The following is a 17,167-nucleotide window of genomic DNA, read 5'->3' as shown; positions in this document are numbered from 1 at the left end:
ACCTGACATAACATGCCGCCTGATCTGCTGTGGTGAATTGCTTCAGTTCCATTACGTCGAGGGCAGGGTTAACGACCACAATCGCTGCTCTATTTTATACCTAAAACTTTTTCACATAATTGTCTACTTCCTAACATCATTATTTATATCATCAACTACTTTATCACAAATCAAGTAATCCATCAGGACCTCAATGTTCCATATTGCCGATTTTGTCAGAAACATGATAAACTTCTCAACCATATAAACCCACTTGTTTCTAGCCTAGCTTCTCCTTCAATACGTGATAGTCTCCCTAGTCGTCTGAAAAGATGACCTCGAGATCTTCTTCGCAAGTAATGTAATTGGAGCTCAATCAATGGATAGATTCTCCACATGTTAATCATGATACTGTATAACTAATAATAAATTTACTATATGTGTATGATTTTATACAGTTGTAAATAACAATAAATAAATTATTAAATTATAATATGGTAAGATCTTCTCGCACGATCATTCGGGTTTTAACCTTTCCATGACTATTTATTTTTTCTTCCAACCTTGAATTTCAGCAAGACGGAATTAGAGAATGGTCTTTGTTACATATCCGCGAGACCTTCGAAGAGAGAGAGTTCACCGTGAGAGGCCTCTGGTTTGGATCTCGCGGAATAATACCAGATAGAACAAGGAGCTTCTTAGAAGGCCTAGGTGTTAGCATTGGGGATATTGCGATCTTGGCGGAAAATATTATTTTGGACTCCCTGGGGATCATACACCATCACCTGCATGGAAATTAGCTCGGAGATTATTCTTTGTCTTATTTATTTATTTTAATATGTTGACCTCTCTATTTTTGTGTTTTAACGTATTTATTCATTAAATTATTTTATTTTATTAGTACTATTGTTTTCTTGTTTTTTTTAAAAACTTATTTATCCATTCAAGTGTTTCCTGTAACCGGTTTTTTATTATATTTTCATTTTAATCTATGTGTCAGTCTTATTCTCGTAAAATGTATCTAGTTCTTTGTTCTTGGTAGACTGATCTACTGCTGTGACTATGAATGATGGTCTGATCTCACATTACCGTCTAATATTGAATTTGTTTAGCGGGTCTCTGAATTTCGGAGAGCGAATCTGTTGATCGGGTGAATTAAAAAATTGTGAAATTGGAGGAGCAGAAATGAGGAAGAAAAATAGGAACGAATTGAAACATTTCTATTTGTTGTATAGACCGAAATTGATTGTAAAAGGAAACTGTAGAGAAAAAATAAATTGTTTATTATATCTTATTATTGTATCTCTTTTTTTCTGATTATTCCATGTATGTGTAATTTATATATGTCCGATTACGGATTGATATGCTGTGTGAGATAGCAACCTGATGTATTTAGGCAGCATAGATAAATAAAGTATTTCTCTCTCTGCAGTTACCTAAGGACAGTTAATCTCAGACACTTACCCCTAGTAACCTAGTGACCGACGGCAGTAACCGGTTCCAGACACCGGACGGTGGGGATGCAGGTGTTCTGGCCGGTTGCCACCGGGTCGTGCCATTCCCGTGCCAGCCGCTCTGCCACCATGTCCTCAGTCCGGTGAGTACTTTTGTGTATTATCTCAAAGTGTAACAGTTATCGGCTGATAATATATAGAGGGATATAGCGGTTCCAGTACTGTAACCTGTTACGTCGAATAATGTCACAAACACAACTGCAAGTAGTGTCACCTTCTATTAAACGATAAAACACTTATCAATTTTGATAAGTATTTTATCATTTTGTCGTCGTAAAAAATGAAAATGAATACATAACGCGTGTAGGCGGAACCGTAGGATGAAAGGTGAGATGGGTAGTCTGGTTTTAGATTCCTGTCCTTTTTTTTAAAAAACGATCATATCAATCCACGTAATAATCGATAACTCCTTAATTAATAAATTCGTATTGATCTATTATATTTATAAAAACAAAAATGGGACTAAAAATTCGTATGTTCAAAGATTTTTCTGTTCCTTTTTAAAAATAGTTATTCATAAGAAGAAAAAAATCATAGTTAAATTTATTGAAATCACAAAGTAAACATACAGATACTGTATCAACTTTTCATTCCAAAAGTAGTATAACCAAAACTTTTTAGGAGAATTGTACTAGTATGTGTGTTTTTTGGAATTTCTAAGAGAATAGAAATGCACAAACCCTAGATTGCAGTCTCTGAAAATACACCAAGTCTGTTTTGGACTTGGATTATTATAATGAAAACATACTTTATCTTATTTACTTATTTTTTTACCAAAAACATTATTAAAGTTGTCTATTTTTTATTGGGATTCATTTTTAATTACTAAATACATAAAATCAAAATTTTTATTATATTTAAAAACAAATTTGATCCTTTTTTTCTCAACTTTATTCTTTTCAAAAACTTTCTAACATTTCGACCATCAGGTCATTCTCAAGGATTTTTGATACCTTAAGGATATTGCAAACCTTAAGGTTGCAAATATAAATGAAAGAAAGAAGAGAAGTGGATTGTAAAAGTTTTAAGTTTAAGAAGGAAAAGGTTATATAGGACAAAGGCAACTAGCCGGTATTTTTAAGATTTTAAAAAAGAAAATGACAAAAATAAAGGTATCATTGAGAATGACGTGAGGGTCGAAACGTTGGAAAGTTTTTGAAAAGAATAAAGTTGAAAAAATAGGATCAAATTTGTTTTTAAATAAACTAAACCACTCTCAAACAAGAATATATTAATAAAAATTAATCTAATTTTTATTATTATATTGTTTAATATTTAAAAAATTGTGGGTATGATGTGTTCTTAATGCTTTTCCTCCCTCAATCATTTTGGCTAATGTTTGGCAAAAGTAAAAAAAAACAAAAAATGATAAGTTTTACAATAATAGTTTTAAGTTAATCTGTAATTGAAAGCTTTAAAATTTACTGGTAGATTGACAAATTTGGATGTTTCGGCCGAAACGTTAGGCTTCTAAAAAAATAATAAACAGTGTTTTGAGACTTAACTTGGATACAAAGTATTTTATTCAAATTAAAAACGAAAATAGATATTAGAAATATATATGTTCCAAATACATGTTGTTGTTTTTTCTTATGCTGAAGTAATAAACAAAACAAACCATGTTAATACATCACATTAAGAATTACTATTATTAATAAAATATAGTATATAATTATATAATATAAGAATACGTAAGTTAAAAAAATTTACATACGACCAAAGTAACTCAAGAAACGAAATTATAAATTAAAAAATTATCAGTCATCATTTCGAATAATTATTCCAGTGATTCAATTTTTAAAATAAATAGAATATCTTCACTTTCCATTAAAAGCTTCAATGGTTGTTTTAAGTGAATACATGTGCATATATTTAAGAATTTATATTTACATAGGACTAAGCCTGTGGTAATAGAATGAAATGCATTTTCTTAAACATTTAGATTACAAAAATAACAGATATTTAGCTTATATCGCTATCGTTGGAAGTTCAGCATTTCCCTCCTTGCTCTAAAAATAAACGGGATGAAATAAACGCTCTCTGCGATAGGTTTTTAAATAACATCTTTAAATACATTACTGCGTTGTTTTAATTAAGCTGCCAACTTCTACTATTCTGTGGAATAAAAATTCGGAGTAAACCAAAAAATAAAACTGTATACGCTTTGGACACCTGGGAAAAAATGAATTCCTTTGCTTGCCTGTCTGTTGTAAAATACATATTCAAGTTTGACACTGCCCTATTGTATCTTTTTTTTTTTAAATCCCACTGCAGACAGTTAAAAGAGTGGCCACCTAGGATTCCATCTTGATAAAAATTTTTGGGATTCCCATACTAGACTGAAATGACAAGAAACTCCTCGTAGATTCCGATTACTACAACAAACGCTTAAAACTTCCTATTTACTCCAAAAAACTCTTATACACTATGATATTCAGACCTATTTCGGCATATGCAATTGAGCTTTGGAGCTCCTCCAAACCATCAAATTTCTCCGGCTCCAATCCTTTCAATCGAAACCCCTTCGTAAAATCCTTAATGCTCCTTATTACGTCACAACTAAACTAATCCATAAAGACCTCAACATCCCATATGGGCTGATTTGACCCAAAATAGATATATCTACCTCCTTTCGTTTCCAAATCCTTTCCCACCCAAATCTATTAGTTTTTAATTTCTTATCCTTAACAATTCCCGATGATTCTCCCAGGTGTCTGAAATAAAAATGGCCATAGGACATTTTAATTTTAAGCAACGAATGAACTACTACCATTGGGTGGTTCCATAATAATATAATGTGTTCTGAAATATTTATTTTATTTACACATTGCATTGTTATATACAGTTGTAAATTTTAATAAATAAATTTTTACAAAAGAGTTTGACATTTTCTAATTATTTTTTTTTTAAATATGTACCGCTACAACCCATGAAGGTTAAGGGTTCAGTATTTTGTAAGGGAGTACTGTTCCTAGACCAACGGTTGTGCAAGGAGGTGATTTGGTCAGAATCATACTCGACTGCCTGATTTATACCCAATTTAGGAGGAGGGCTCCAGAACCCACAGCAGTTGACTCACGGATACAGCGTAAAAAAAAAAAATTTTCTGCCCAGCCGGATTAGAGCTGGAGTCCTTGAAGTTAGTAGCCACAGGCCTTACCCCAGGACTACTCGGGCCTTCTTTTCAAATTATACTCCCGATTTATTTTGGTTCAATTTGAAGTTGTACACGTTCTCTACATTTCATTAGATCTAAGAGCTCCTATAATCAGTAGAAGGTTTCTTCTCCCCATCTATATCAACAGCTAGTGCATTATTTTGAAAGTTTGAATAAAAAACATAAATAAGAAATAAAAACGAAATCAATATTTTTCAGGGATACACTCAATACACATACACAAAAAATCTCGCGTATCATAATTATTTAAATATTTTATAATTGAAAATTAATTTTATAAGAACCGCAGTTCAAAATATATACATTAAAGGTAATTTAAAATATAATACTAATTTTAGACCAGTATGTGCCTTTAGCCTTCCACCGTAGTTACTGCCCACTCACCAGTCCTATTTAAAAACATTCTATTACTCATATCTGACACAGTGCGTAAATATTTTGACGTAATTCGAGATATAACTTGGATCAAGCATACTCCATCTAACAAAAGAGCCCGGCTAAACAAATTTGATGGAATGCGTGCATCAAAAAACTTTCACTTATAGTTTCATATACGTCCCAACATTTTATAGAAATTGACGTCCTTGTGTTGAAGTTATCACTATATTTGGAATTTTCAAAAAGAAAAAGACTTAGGAACACAATAAAAAGTATATATATATAATTGATAGAATTAATTCAAATTATGAAGATAGGAAGCAGTAACAAGAACTACTTTTGTTTTGTTGTGACCGCACTCTGACTTGAAACGTTGACACTATTGAATAAGTTATTTCAACTTATTTGTATTATATTTTCCTTTGAATCTATGTGTTAGTCTTATTCTCGTAAAATGTATCTATTTGTTTGATTTTTGGTAAACTGATCTACTGCTGTGCTACTATTATTAATGGTCTGATTTTGCATTGCCGTCTAATAGTGAATTTGTTTAGCGGGTCACTGAAAAATGAATTCCGGAGAGCGAATTTGTTGATCGGGTGAATTAAAAAAATATGAAATGGTGAAATTGGAGAAGCAGAAATGGGAAAGAAAACAGGAATGATTTGAAATATTTGTATTTGGTGTATAGACCGAAATTGATTTTAAAAGGAAACTATAGGGAAAAAAAATTGTTTTCTTTATATCTTATTATACCATGTATATGTAATTTATATATGTCCGATTACGGATTGATAAGTATGCTGTGTGATATTGCAACCTGATGTATTTGGGCTGCATAGATGAATAAAGTATTTCTCTCTGTGTTGACTGCACCCCCAACCATCTTTTCCTCATATGTCTTTTTTATGATTTGTTTATTTTTATGTTGCTATAAAATTCGTATTTTAGGGAATAATTTCGTATTGCTAGAGATGAGAATGAGGAATACATTTTTTTTCCTTCAAAGAATACAACAGTTTAATAAAGATAAGGAAGAAATCATTTCCTTTTCGAATCTAATTTATTTATATTTTCATTCTTCTTTAATCATTCATAAAAAGTCTGTGATTTTTTTTATTTATCATAATCATTTTATGCCCTTTATCGCTTGCGTGGGGTTACAATTTGCAGAGTCTGGACCAGATATCTCGCTTCTCCTACTCCAGTCCATATCCCGCCTCCTTAACCCTCTCCTCCCAGGAAATGCTTGGTCTTCCTCTTGACGTTCTTCCCTCCAGTCGTCCAGGCGAGTCTTATATGTCTTTCTGGCAGTTCCTTCCTGGTCCATCCGAAGGAGGTGTCCGAACCGTCTTAGCTTGTGCCCCTTCAGGATTCTCTCAGTCGGTTTGACTCCAAGTTTTGTCCGAATGGCACTGTTTATACATTGTATATTATGCTAACAATGAAAGCTGTTTATTTGTTTTATATACAAAATTACAGGTACTTTACAAGACGTTGTTTGGAAAACTCGGCATTTAAACCTTAATTTGCTAATCCATGAGGGTAAATTCTATCTGATATTAAAGAAAATTATTTGGTCAGTGATTCAATAATTTTTATCAAACTGGTTAGAGCCGTTTTGGATAAAATCGAAAAAATCAGAAGAATCGATATTATAAAGCGGCATTTGCAGTAGATAGATTTTAGAAGAAATGTTTCTGTCAAAGATTGCCTTTTGTTTTGTGTGTGTGTGTGTGTGTGTGTGTGTGTGTGTGTGTGTATGATCTCCTCTTGTGAGATTGTGACATGTCGTACATCGACCAACCTACTCGCTATAATTGCCTGTTTGAAAAGTTAGATAAGGCTACCATGGAGGACGGGAGTGGAGGGTTTCAGGTGCTATTATATTTACTAAATATATATTTAAAATACAAATATTGAAAGTTGTGTCAAAGGCTGAGATGGACAGGACATGTCCCAAGAATGGACGACAGTGAAATCCCAAATAAACTAAGGTTTTGTGAGGGATAAAAGAAGAGTGAGTAGCTTCTTCAAAGTAGATGAATAGAAAGATCTGATCCCAGATGGTTGGATAGTAACTGCACAGATGTAAGTACCTTACTCAGAGCATAAGAAGGCAGGTGCAGTAATTAATGCAACGATTATTGTTGCATCAACTACTGAAGTATTTTTTACCCCCTGCCTGCACCATATAATACGGAAAAAGTATATTATAAACAATGATCAATCCGAACATACAATTCCTTGAGCCTTGCCAGGAATAGAAGTGAAATTGAAATTGACTCCAAAGAATAGATGTGAATATAAGGGCCGTTCTTAGCTGAGCAAGTTAAAACTTAACGTAACCAGTAAATGTCCTCCCCTCGTATGTCAGATATGACCAGGAAGGGGTTCATAAAAAAACTATATATATGTAGTAAATAAGGCCGTTCGTAACCGAGAGAAATAAAGCGCCAAATTTAAGTGGCTCATGACTACAACGACGCCGGTCCGAATCTGGCCTTTGGAGTCTACTTTTATTTTTATTTTTTTATGGTTCCATGAAATAAAAACTCTATCCTCTATGTTTTCCAACACCCCTCGTAAAGTGTTCGTGAATTAACGCGTGGGTATGGAGGAGAATTCCATCTTCTCGTGAAGTAATGTAGTTTTTGTATCATTTTTAGCCCCGATGGAGCCCTGCAAAGTTGGGCAAAACGTTGGTTTTTAATTAATATTTATTTGTTTTTTATCGCGCCCAGAACATCATTCTGTTATATACTCAACACGATCAATTACTCAGTCGACATCTCTGTTTCAATTTGACAGGCCTCATGAAGCCCTGAAAAGTGGGCTAAAACGTTAATTAACAATTAATATTTTTCTATTAACTATTTTGATATCTTTATTGACTGCCTAGAGGGTCGACTCTGGTTGCACAAAAAAAAATTTGACCCTCCACCACAGATAGAATAGGGTGGTAACCTGAAGATAACCTCCACTTGTACGTGAGAAATGACCAGGAAGGGGGTTATAAAAAAATATATATTGTGAATAAGGTCGTTCGTAGCCGAGAGGAATAAAGCGACAACTTTGAGTGGCTCGTGACTACAACGACGCCGGTTTGAATCTGGCCTTTGGAGTCTACTTTTATTTATTTTTATTTTTTTTTAATGGTTCCATGAAATAAAAACTCCTGTGTCAGAAATTGTGAATACTGTCGAAAATCTGCAGCTTCAGTTAGTTCCATTTAGAACCAGCTATGATAATAAGGTGTTCGTGAATTAACGCGTGAGTTTGGAGGAGAATTCCATCGTATCGTGAAGTAATGTAGTTTTTTGTATCTTTTTTAGCCCCGATGGAGCTCTGCAAAGTAGGGCAAAACGTTGGATTTTAATAAATAGTTTAATTAATATTTATTTGTTTTTTATCGCGCCCAGAACATCTTCCTTTTATATATTAAACACGATCAATCACTCTGTTGATATCTCTGTTTCAATTTGACAGCCCAGACGAAGCCCTGCCAAAACGTTAGTAACAATAAATAGTTCTCTTTAACTATTTCGATACCTTTATTGACCGCCACCCGGACTAATTTCCTACAATAAAAAAATAAAATTATTCAGTCTTCCTAAGCATATTTCGTTTTAATTTTTTTTATTAGAAACGAAATGGCAAAGTGACAAAAAGCTGCAAATAAATTTTACTAAGCTTTAGCTAAAATAATCGTTAAAGTTTGATTTATTTTCTTATTGCTCTTTTGATTTATTCGACTAGAGTATTTCAGTAACTCATTGAAGCTCTGAGACCCGCTGTAGCAGATAGCATTTGTTTTATCATTCTACCATCTCAACTGGCGTATGATAACCTTTCTGAAGCATACCTGGGTTAAATAAAGGTTAGTTTGTCTCATGACCATCAACATTTAAAATTGAAGGTAATAAATTAAAAAAAAAAAAAAAAACTACCCGATATATGAATTATTAGATATTAGGATTTGTCGGTTTTTTGGAGAAAATTATGAAATTCTAAAACTGGTTTTTTTAATATTCGGGGAATTTTGTGAATAAACTAAGGACACGGCTAAATAGAAAATCGATAGACGTCCTCTGTTTTCTGAAATCATAGTTCATTAAAATAAATAGAATATTTAAATTTGTATTAAAATTGCCCGTAATAGAAAATACTTGGTCCTTCGCTTAATTGTCTGTAAAACTAAAATTGATTTTAATAAGTGTGTATGCATAAACTTTATTTACTCTGGTCTTTCGGCTTTGATTATAATTTACATTATATAATACTTAGCTATATATTTTCTTATTGTTTTTAATCAGTATCAATCTGTATCTAATAACATTGGTTTTAAAAAAATAATATGGTTATTATAAAAATATATTGTTTTTATTTATTCGAACCCTTTGCTGAATAACTCGTTTCACTATTATAAAAATATTTACATCCTTATATGTGAAAATTATTCATAAACAACAATCCTGGTCAACTGTTATTTCTTTGTTCTACTAAATTGCATAAAAAAATTTTACTATCAATAAAATTAAACAGTAATTAATTTCAGTCAAAAACTGCTTTTAATCAATATAAATTTTCTGTTAAAATTTTTGTTCAAAATACAGAATATTCGAGCAAAAATTTTTTTATAAAAATTCGAAACCGGTTAAAACCGGTTTTCTGGAAAAATTACTATTCGAAAACCGGTTTTCTGGAAAAATTACTATTCGAAAACCGGTTTTCTAAAATGTCGGTTTTTGTATAAACCCTATTAGATATGAATTCGACTCTAATGTGAATTAATTTGTTGTTATTTTATATGTTTCGTCTTTTTTTCCTATTCCATGATTTTTTACGGGTTTTATCAATTAATGATGCATTCAAACAAAATGAGAGGAAATTACAATCTCAGTCACGTATAACTGCCGCTCATGCATGTTGTTTCTACTAACTATTACGACAACTATTGCAATGAAGATAAGAAGTTCTCAGCGGAAATAGCACCAAGGAAGGGCAACCGGAAAAGGTATCATGAACTATTTCCATACTACTAACGGATGAGTCACTGGGACAGGATTTGATAGCGCTCTGGGTCAGTTGTTAAAAATATCTCGTCCAGCTGGGACTCGAATACGTTCCTGTTATATAATGCTGTCTAGCATATATTTCTCTGACGCGACAGCCCTGAATTGGGGATTTTATTTATTTATTTATTTATTGATAAATATAACAATCTGCCACAAGCTGTGGCTATAAGTAATAGTGATTGTTTACATTGGGACCTGTCCGGTTTTTACTTCAGGTGTCCCTAGTGTATGTTGAATTTTTTTTATAATTAAAACCAGTGTGGAAAAGGGGGGCTGAAAATTGTGAGCCTTTTCCGGATATTAATGAACATGCTTATATTTATTTTTTCCTTGGAAATAACGAAAACCCCGAAGCATTAGGCCCACAATATAACTAAAATATACCCCTATATAAACAATTGTTGAAGTATGACCACTGGCGAATACCTTTACATGTAGATAACAGAAAACTTAGGGGTGTTACCTATTCCGTGAACAACAAAAAAAATATAAGTAAATTAACAAGTTGAAAGCAGAGAAAGAACAGCAGAACTATATGTACAAAAGTTTAATAATAAGAAAAAAACATATATACAGAGAACGAAAAAGGAACAAAAATAATTCTTATCAATTAATAAAACAATTAAAACTTATAGATTGACATAACCTTAACCATAGTAACTATATTTACATTATCATCCAAAAGAGTATAAAAGTGAATATAAAATAAAAAACAAGATAAAATTTAGTTCAAACCACACGTAGTCCTCCACTTCTATTGTTTATGATCGTCTATTGAAGTAAACACCATAATGTTGAAAAACAAAACATAAATGACATTTCTCATATGGTGATATTCCAGTTCAAACAGTAAAGACAGAGGGCCTTTAAACTATTAACACTTCACACTGAACAATCGTAACGTGTTCCAAAATGAAACTGTCGCCTTCACAAAACCAAAACTCACTCGTCTCAACATACCAGTTCCCAGAATATATATTTCTTTTAAGACCAAATAAAATCCCCGAAGGAGCAACTCGTGTTAGTGTGTTAGCTGAAATATTATATATTAATTATTCATAGACATTAGTATTGGGTGGTCTCGTTTACTATGATATTGGCTTATCTGGCGTGTGACGTCTTCTAACCGCTTTCTAGTGCAGGTTCTGCGGTTGGCGAAATGGTGAAAACCATGTATCCTCGCCTGGTGTCTGAAAGACGTCTTTCTCGATCGGTGGCTGGCCAGCGTGTCCTGGACTCCGGCGTGATGGTAGGGGTAGGCCAAGTCCTACCATGCATGATGCTTAGGCTGGGGCGGTATTGAAGTCGCGGCGTCTTCGGGGTCTTCCGGTGTCCGCGACAAGGGGGGCATCAGAAAATGAGACCCCCGACTCCGACTTTATATGAATTAAAAAAAATCGGATTACTTAAAACCCACAGTGATAAATGATCACATTCATACCAATTTTTTTTTTAATTTATTTATGAATTGATATTGACTACTATATAAAAAAATACATTAATCCAATTTGATCATAATGACATAATGATAATGATATCATACATCATGTAGAGAAACTACCCAGTAGTAGAACTCTAAAAACATTTTACAATACAAGGTCACGAGGCCATCTTCTTTTCAGGCGCCTGGGAGGATTACCAGGAATGGAAGAGGAAGCAAGGTTAGAAACTACTGGATTTGGGTGGTTTGAAAGTGTGTAATGGAAGGAATGATATCGGGTTCGGGCTAGATCGGTTACATAGGGAACATTAAGGTCTTTATGTATGATTTTATTTGTGACAAAGTAAGGAGCATTGAGGATTTTGGATTGTAAGGAATGGATACGAGAGGAATTTGAAGGTTTAGTGGAGCCCCAAAGCTCAACTCCATATTTCCAGATGGGCCTTATTATTGTCATGTAGATCAGTCTTTTATCATGAGTTGGAAGTTTAGACCGTTTGTCTAGTAAGTGCTGTATTAGTCGGAATCTGCGTGCAGTTTCCTGTCTTTTCAGTCGTGTGTGAGGATTCCTGGTTAGTTGTTTGTCACTGCATTATTTAAGTATACTGTCGGGCAGTCGGCAGGTTTACGACGGAGAGTAAATGTGATTTGATGGGATTTATTTTTATCCTCCAATTTCTACACCATTCTCCGAGGGTTGTGATATGGGACTGGAGAGTTTGGGATGCAATTAAAGGGTTATTATTAACTGCGAGCACATATGTGTCATCAGCATACGTGGTAAGGATAGTTTTAGGAGTTGTTGGGATGTTAGCTGTATAGACGGTGTAGAGGATATACCAAAATTAAAAAAAAATATTGAAAAAAAAAGTTACATATAAATTTACCTATTCTCCATATTTATAAGAAGATGAGTAAAATTTTAAACTAACAATATATATAACAATAAAATAAAAGAACATATCATATTTACACTATCGATATGAGGATCCTCGATCCCCAGTCTATCTACTAGTTTCCAGCTCGACCCTGTCACCGCATCATTGGTAATAAGCCGGTGGAGGCTGAGTAAGTGCATTAAGCTGCAAACACTTTACATGAGCGGAGACTTTATATGGTCATTGCCAGAACTCCAATTGGTGAGTTTATTTTACAATAAGTCTCTTGAGTACTGTTGTTTCAACTTTTGAGGTGGATTGTAGGGATGTGAGGAACTTGATAATAAAGATTGAACCAAATTTATAGGATGAATAAAAAAGTTTTTAAGGAATTTTGAAATTTGGTTGGTGTGAGGTCAAGAGCAAAAGGAATACGAAGGTTATAGTGCAATGTTCTGTTGGAAACGTAATAGGGTTCATTGAATATGGTTCTAAGTATTTTGGATTAAAGGGATTGTATAAGTTTGATGTTCAAAGGGTTAGCTGTTCCACAAAGTGCAGATAGGTTTGAGGATAGTCTTTATGGAGAAGATTTGACACGGTTTGAGAAGAAAAAAATCTTATACATTATTTAGTGGACACTTCAGTGACAAATTGCTTATGTCCGACAACGGTATAGGCGTCAGTAATCGACTCTAAAGAGGATTTACTGGATTTTTTTTTAAATTTAGGATCCATTTCTAAATTTATATTTTAGTAAATGTTTCATAAAAAATATATTTTTGTGCAAGTTACAAATAAGCCTTAAATCGGTCGGTATGGATCACTTGAGTAAGTATCGAACATTCAAGGAAAAATATTTTATTATAACGGGATTTAAAATAATTACAATACAATAATAATAATATGAACCACTACAACGCACAAAGGGTCAGGACATTAGAAGTTAGCAAGTACAGTTTTTTAAACAACGGTTATACAAGGAGTTGATTTTTTGAATATCACACTGAACCACCAGTTCTTTCCCGAATTAAGGATACGGACTTTATGAGGTTAGGTAGATCCAAGGAGGGCTCCAGAAACCACAGGGTTGACTCACGGTGACAGTAACAGATTAAATAATTATCTCCACAGCCGAATTCCTGAGCCCTTGGATTTAGTAGTGCCTAACCACTGAGCTACCCGCCCCCACTTATGTAATAGACTCGAAAATTGCACTCGGTACCATCCCACCCCTTAATTACAATATAGAAATAGTAAAATTAAGTAATATTCAATCAAAGCTGAGAATATGTGGAACTAACCACTCTTGGTTTTGTCCCTTTTATTTTTAAGAAAGTACAGATATTCAAGCAAACAGAACAATATGTTTTAGTTATTGAATACTTTTTTTTGGTTAACACTTTTTCTATTCATTTCTTTTATCCTCTTTCAGCTTTTACTTATTTAATTTGTTTTTTCTTTATAGGACTAGTACTAATTTTGCCGCTCAATATAAGGTTGCATTATCAATTTTCATTTCACAAAACATTTAACTTAAAATCTGTCCCATTAACAGACAGACATCGACAACATCATGCACCCTGTCTGCTAACATATATTTCGATTATTATATCATAAAAATATTCAAGTTAAAGTTCTCAGGTTTCCGCTAACATAAATAGCTAAGACAAATCATCAACTTCAATTATTCGTAACGAATCATTAACAAAAAGCTGTGTCTGTGACTAAGATATCCCCTAATTTTAAGCTTACTCTCATAGTGTGATGGAAATTAAGAGTAAGCATGAAATATACTTGTTCCAAAATAAAATTAATCACTTCAAAATTTATATTCAATAGCATTAGTTTTTTTTTGTATACAAAATTAATTGGTCCATGTATGAAGACGATGTTACAATCTCTCATTGAGTACAAAAAGTAATAAATCGATAAAACTAAAAGTAGTAGGAGGGACGAAATGAGTGGTTCAATAGAGCCTTTTCTCTTATGTGTTAACCTTTATAGAGATACTTGTGCGTGGTATTCTTCAATAGAGATACCTGTGTGTTGAAGAGTACCTCAATAGAGATACCTGTGTGTTGAAGAGTACCTCAATAAGGATGAGGTGAGTGCTGTATCTCTTTGGTTATTCATTTCTCTACAATCTCTGATCTATATCTATAGGATTTTATTATTTTCAGTCCTTATTTACTGATATTGAGGGGCTAAAGCTTTTCGGATATAATCTTCCAAAAATATTTTAGCTATTGTACTATTAATTAAAAAAATAAATTTTAATTTAAGAATAACAACAAACACAACCAGTTGTAATAATGTAATAAATAGCGTGTTACTTTTACAAGAATACATCCTCAACTTGCTAGCTGAGACCTTTTGAAGTACTCCCATCTCCAGAGGCAGCCCTGAACTCGTTGGGCTGGAGCCACTGGAAAAGACAAAGACAATTCCTTAATTAAGGATGCAATTGGAGGACCCTACAATAAGTTGCCCTTCTTCCCGCCAACTTCAAATTAATTAAAGTCACCTCAGACAATTCTCATATTAGTCTTTACTGGAAGGACAATTAAATATTTGTCTATTCATTTTTATTTTATTTAAAACAGGCCTGTACTCGGGACTAGTTATAGTAGTTGGATTCACACGTCACAACTTTTTAAAATAAAAATATTATTGGTATATATGTGGTGAAAAAACTTTATTAATGCTGACATTTTATCTAAATTTCAGGCCTTCATGAGGAATAAAAAAAATTGAAGACAAGATAACAACTAAAACTCAGATAAACATAAAAATAAAAAAGGTGATAATAATAAAGAAAGCTTTGAAATATACTTAACAATAAATTAAGTAGATATTAGGATTGGTGATAATAGAAAATAATAAGAACATGAAAAAAAAAGTTACGCAAACTATTAGGTTAAAAATGAACAGGAGACGTAATAACACGTAGAATTAGAAAAGGAGGTATGAGAAAATATTTTTTTTTTTTAATTTAATGTAATTTACAACTGTACAAAATAATAAATACAATAAGTAAATATGTGGAATGTTTCATATACACTTGAAAATCTTGGGAAGGAACCACCTTTTGGTGGTACTTCAAGCATTAATTTAAATCAGAAGGTTCCGTGGCTATGTTCTTTTCAGACGCCTCTGAGAATTATCAGGGATTGTTAAGGATGAGAGATTAAGAACTAATGGGTTAGGATTGGTAAAGGGTTTGGAGTGAAAATACACATATCTGTTTTGGGCCAAATCTGCAACGAATGGGATGTTAAGGTCTTTGTGGATGAGTTTATTTATAACGTAATAAGGAACATCAAGGATTTTACGTACGATTGTAAGGATTGGATGCGGGAGGAATTTGATGGTTTGGTGGAGCCCTAGAGCTCAATTTCATATGTCCAAATTGGTCTGAATGTCATAGAATATGATAATTTTTTGTAATGAATGGGAAGTTTAGAGCGTTTGTCAAGTAGGTGTTGTAGCAATCGGAATCTACGAGCAGTTTCTTGTCGTTTCAGTCTTGTATGTGGATTCCAAGTAAGTCTCTTGTCAAGATGGAGTCCTAAGTATCGAATCTGTTTAACGGGCGTTAGTGGTGTATTTAGAAAGGATACTGTAGGACTGGAGGGCAGAGGTCTATGACGGAGAGTAAGGTGATCTGGTGGGATTTGTCAGGATTTATTTTAATTCTCCAGTTTTGACACCATTCTTCAATGGATGTTATTTGTGTTTGTAGAATTTGTGATGCATTAGTAGTGTCGTTGTTTACAGACAGTGTACATGTGTCATCAGGGTATGTTGTTAGGACTGTGTTAGGGTGGGTTGGGATATCAGCTGTATAAACCGTATAAAGAATGGGACCTAAGATGCTACCTTGAGGAACACCAGCGGACTGAGAAAAGAGAGATGAGTAGTCTAGGTTATGATTTATTTTAAAAGTTCTATGATGGAGGTTGGAGCGAATTAAAAGGAAATATGCCAGACTCAATCAAAAGCTTGTTCAACATCGAGGAAAACTCCCGTGCAGTACATTCCGCGCTCCAATGTGGAAGATATGACATTAACCTCTTGATGACACTGTTTTATAGTAGAATGGGATGTTCTGAATCCAAACTGGTGGTCAGGAATAACATGATATGAGTCAAGGATTGGATAGAGGCGTTTTAATAAGAGTCTTTCTAGGATTTTGCCCATAATGGACAGGAGTGAAATAGGACGGTAGGAAGATGGATAGTAGACAGCCAAGTAGCCTCAAGGATTTGGGAAACATTTTTATTATAGTCATTTTCCAAAAGGTTGGGGAAATAGGTGGATCGGAGGGTGGCATTAAAGAATATCTAAGATACTAAAGGACGGAAAATAAAGAAGTAAGTTTAGATTAAATAAAGGCCGAAAAAGAATAAATAAAAATTAAATTAAAGATTATAATAATAAGTTGGTAAAGAACAAATCAGAACTATCCACCTATTCCAGTTGAGAGATCATGAAACAGTGAAAAAATCAGAAGAATACAGAGTACAGGGAAGGTACCCGTTAACGGTTTTATTTCAAATACAAGAAAGAGATATAAAAATATGATAATAATAATAACTAACAAAATTACCTAATTTTGGAAAAACTAAATATAAATTATATATATGTATGTATAGTTGACCGTAAAAATTGATATATAGGGAGATGGTCAGGGTTGCGGTCAATAGTGAAACAAAAAT

The 17,167-nt window shown here is 33.2% G+C and overlaps 1 protein-coding gene across 4 annotated transcripts in view; it reads left to right on the top strand.

Annotated features, from left to right (window-relative positions):
- Positions 1 to 1,464: 1,464 nt before the first annotated feature.
- The window catches only part of tn (tripartite motif containing protein thin), a 229,808-nt gene continuing 214,105 nt past the window's right edge, over positions 1,465 to 17,167 (top strand). For 3 of the 4 annotated variants that reach the window (XM_067052843.1, XM_067052842.1, XM_067052838.1), the window contains exon 1: positions 1,465 to 1,576. The gene's annotated coding sequence lies outside the window, so the exon portion shown is untranslated. The remainder of the gene's footprint in view (positions 1,577 to 17,167) is intronic. The other variant, XM_067052844.1, reaches the window with a different exon arrangement.

Source organism: Halyomorpha halys, unplaced genomic scaffold (genome assembly GCF_000696795.3).
Source record: "Halyomorpha halys isolate HHAL.00 unplaced genomic scaffold, Hhal_1.1 Scaffold449.1, whole genome shotgun sequence".
NCBI lineage: Eukaryota > Metazoa > Arthropoda > Insecta > Hemiptera > Pentatomidae > Halyomorpha > Halyomorpha halys.
Note: the sequence above shows the minus strand (reverse complement) of the source record. Positions and strands in the feature narration are given on the sequence as shown.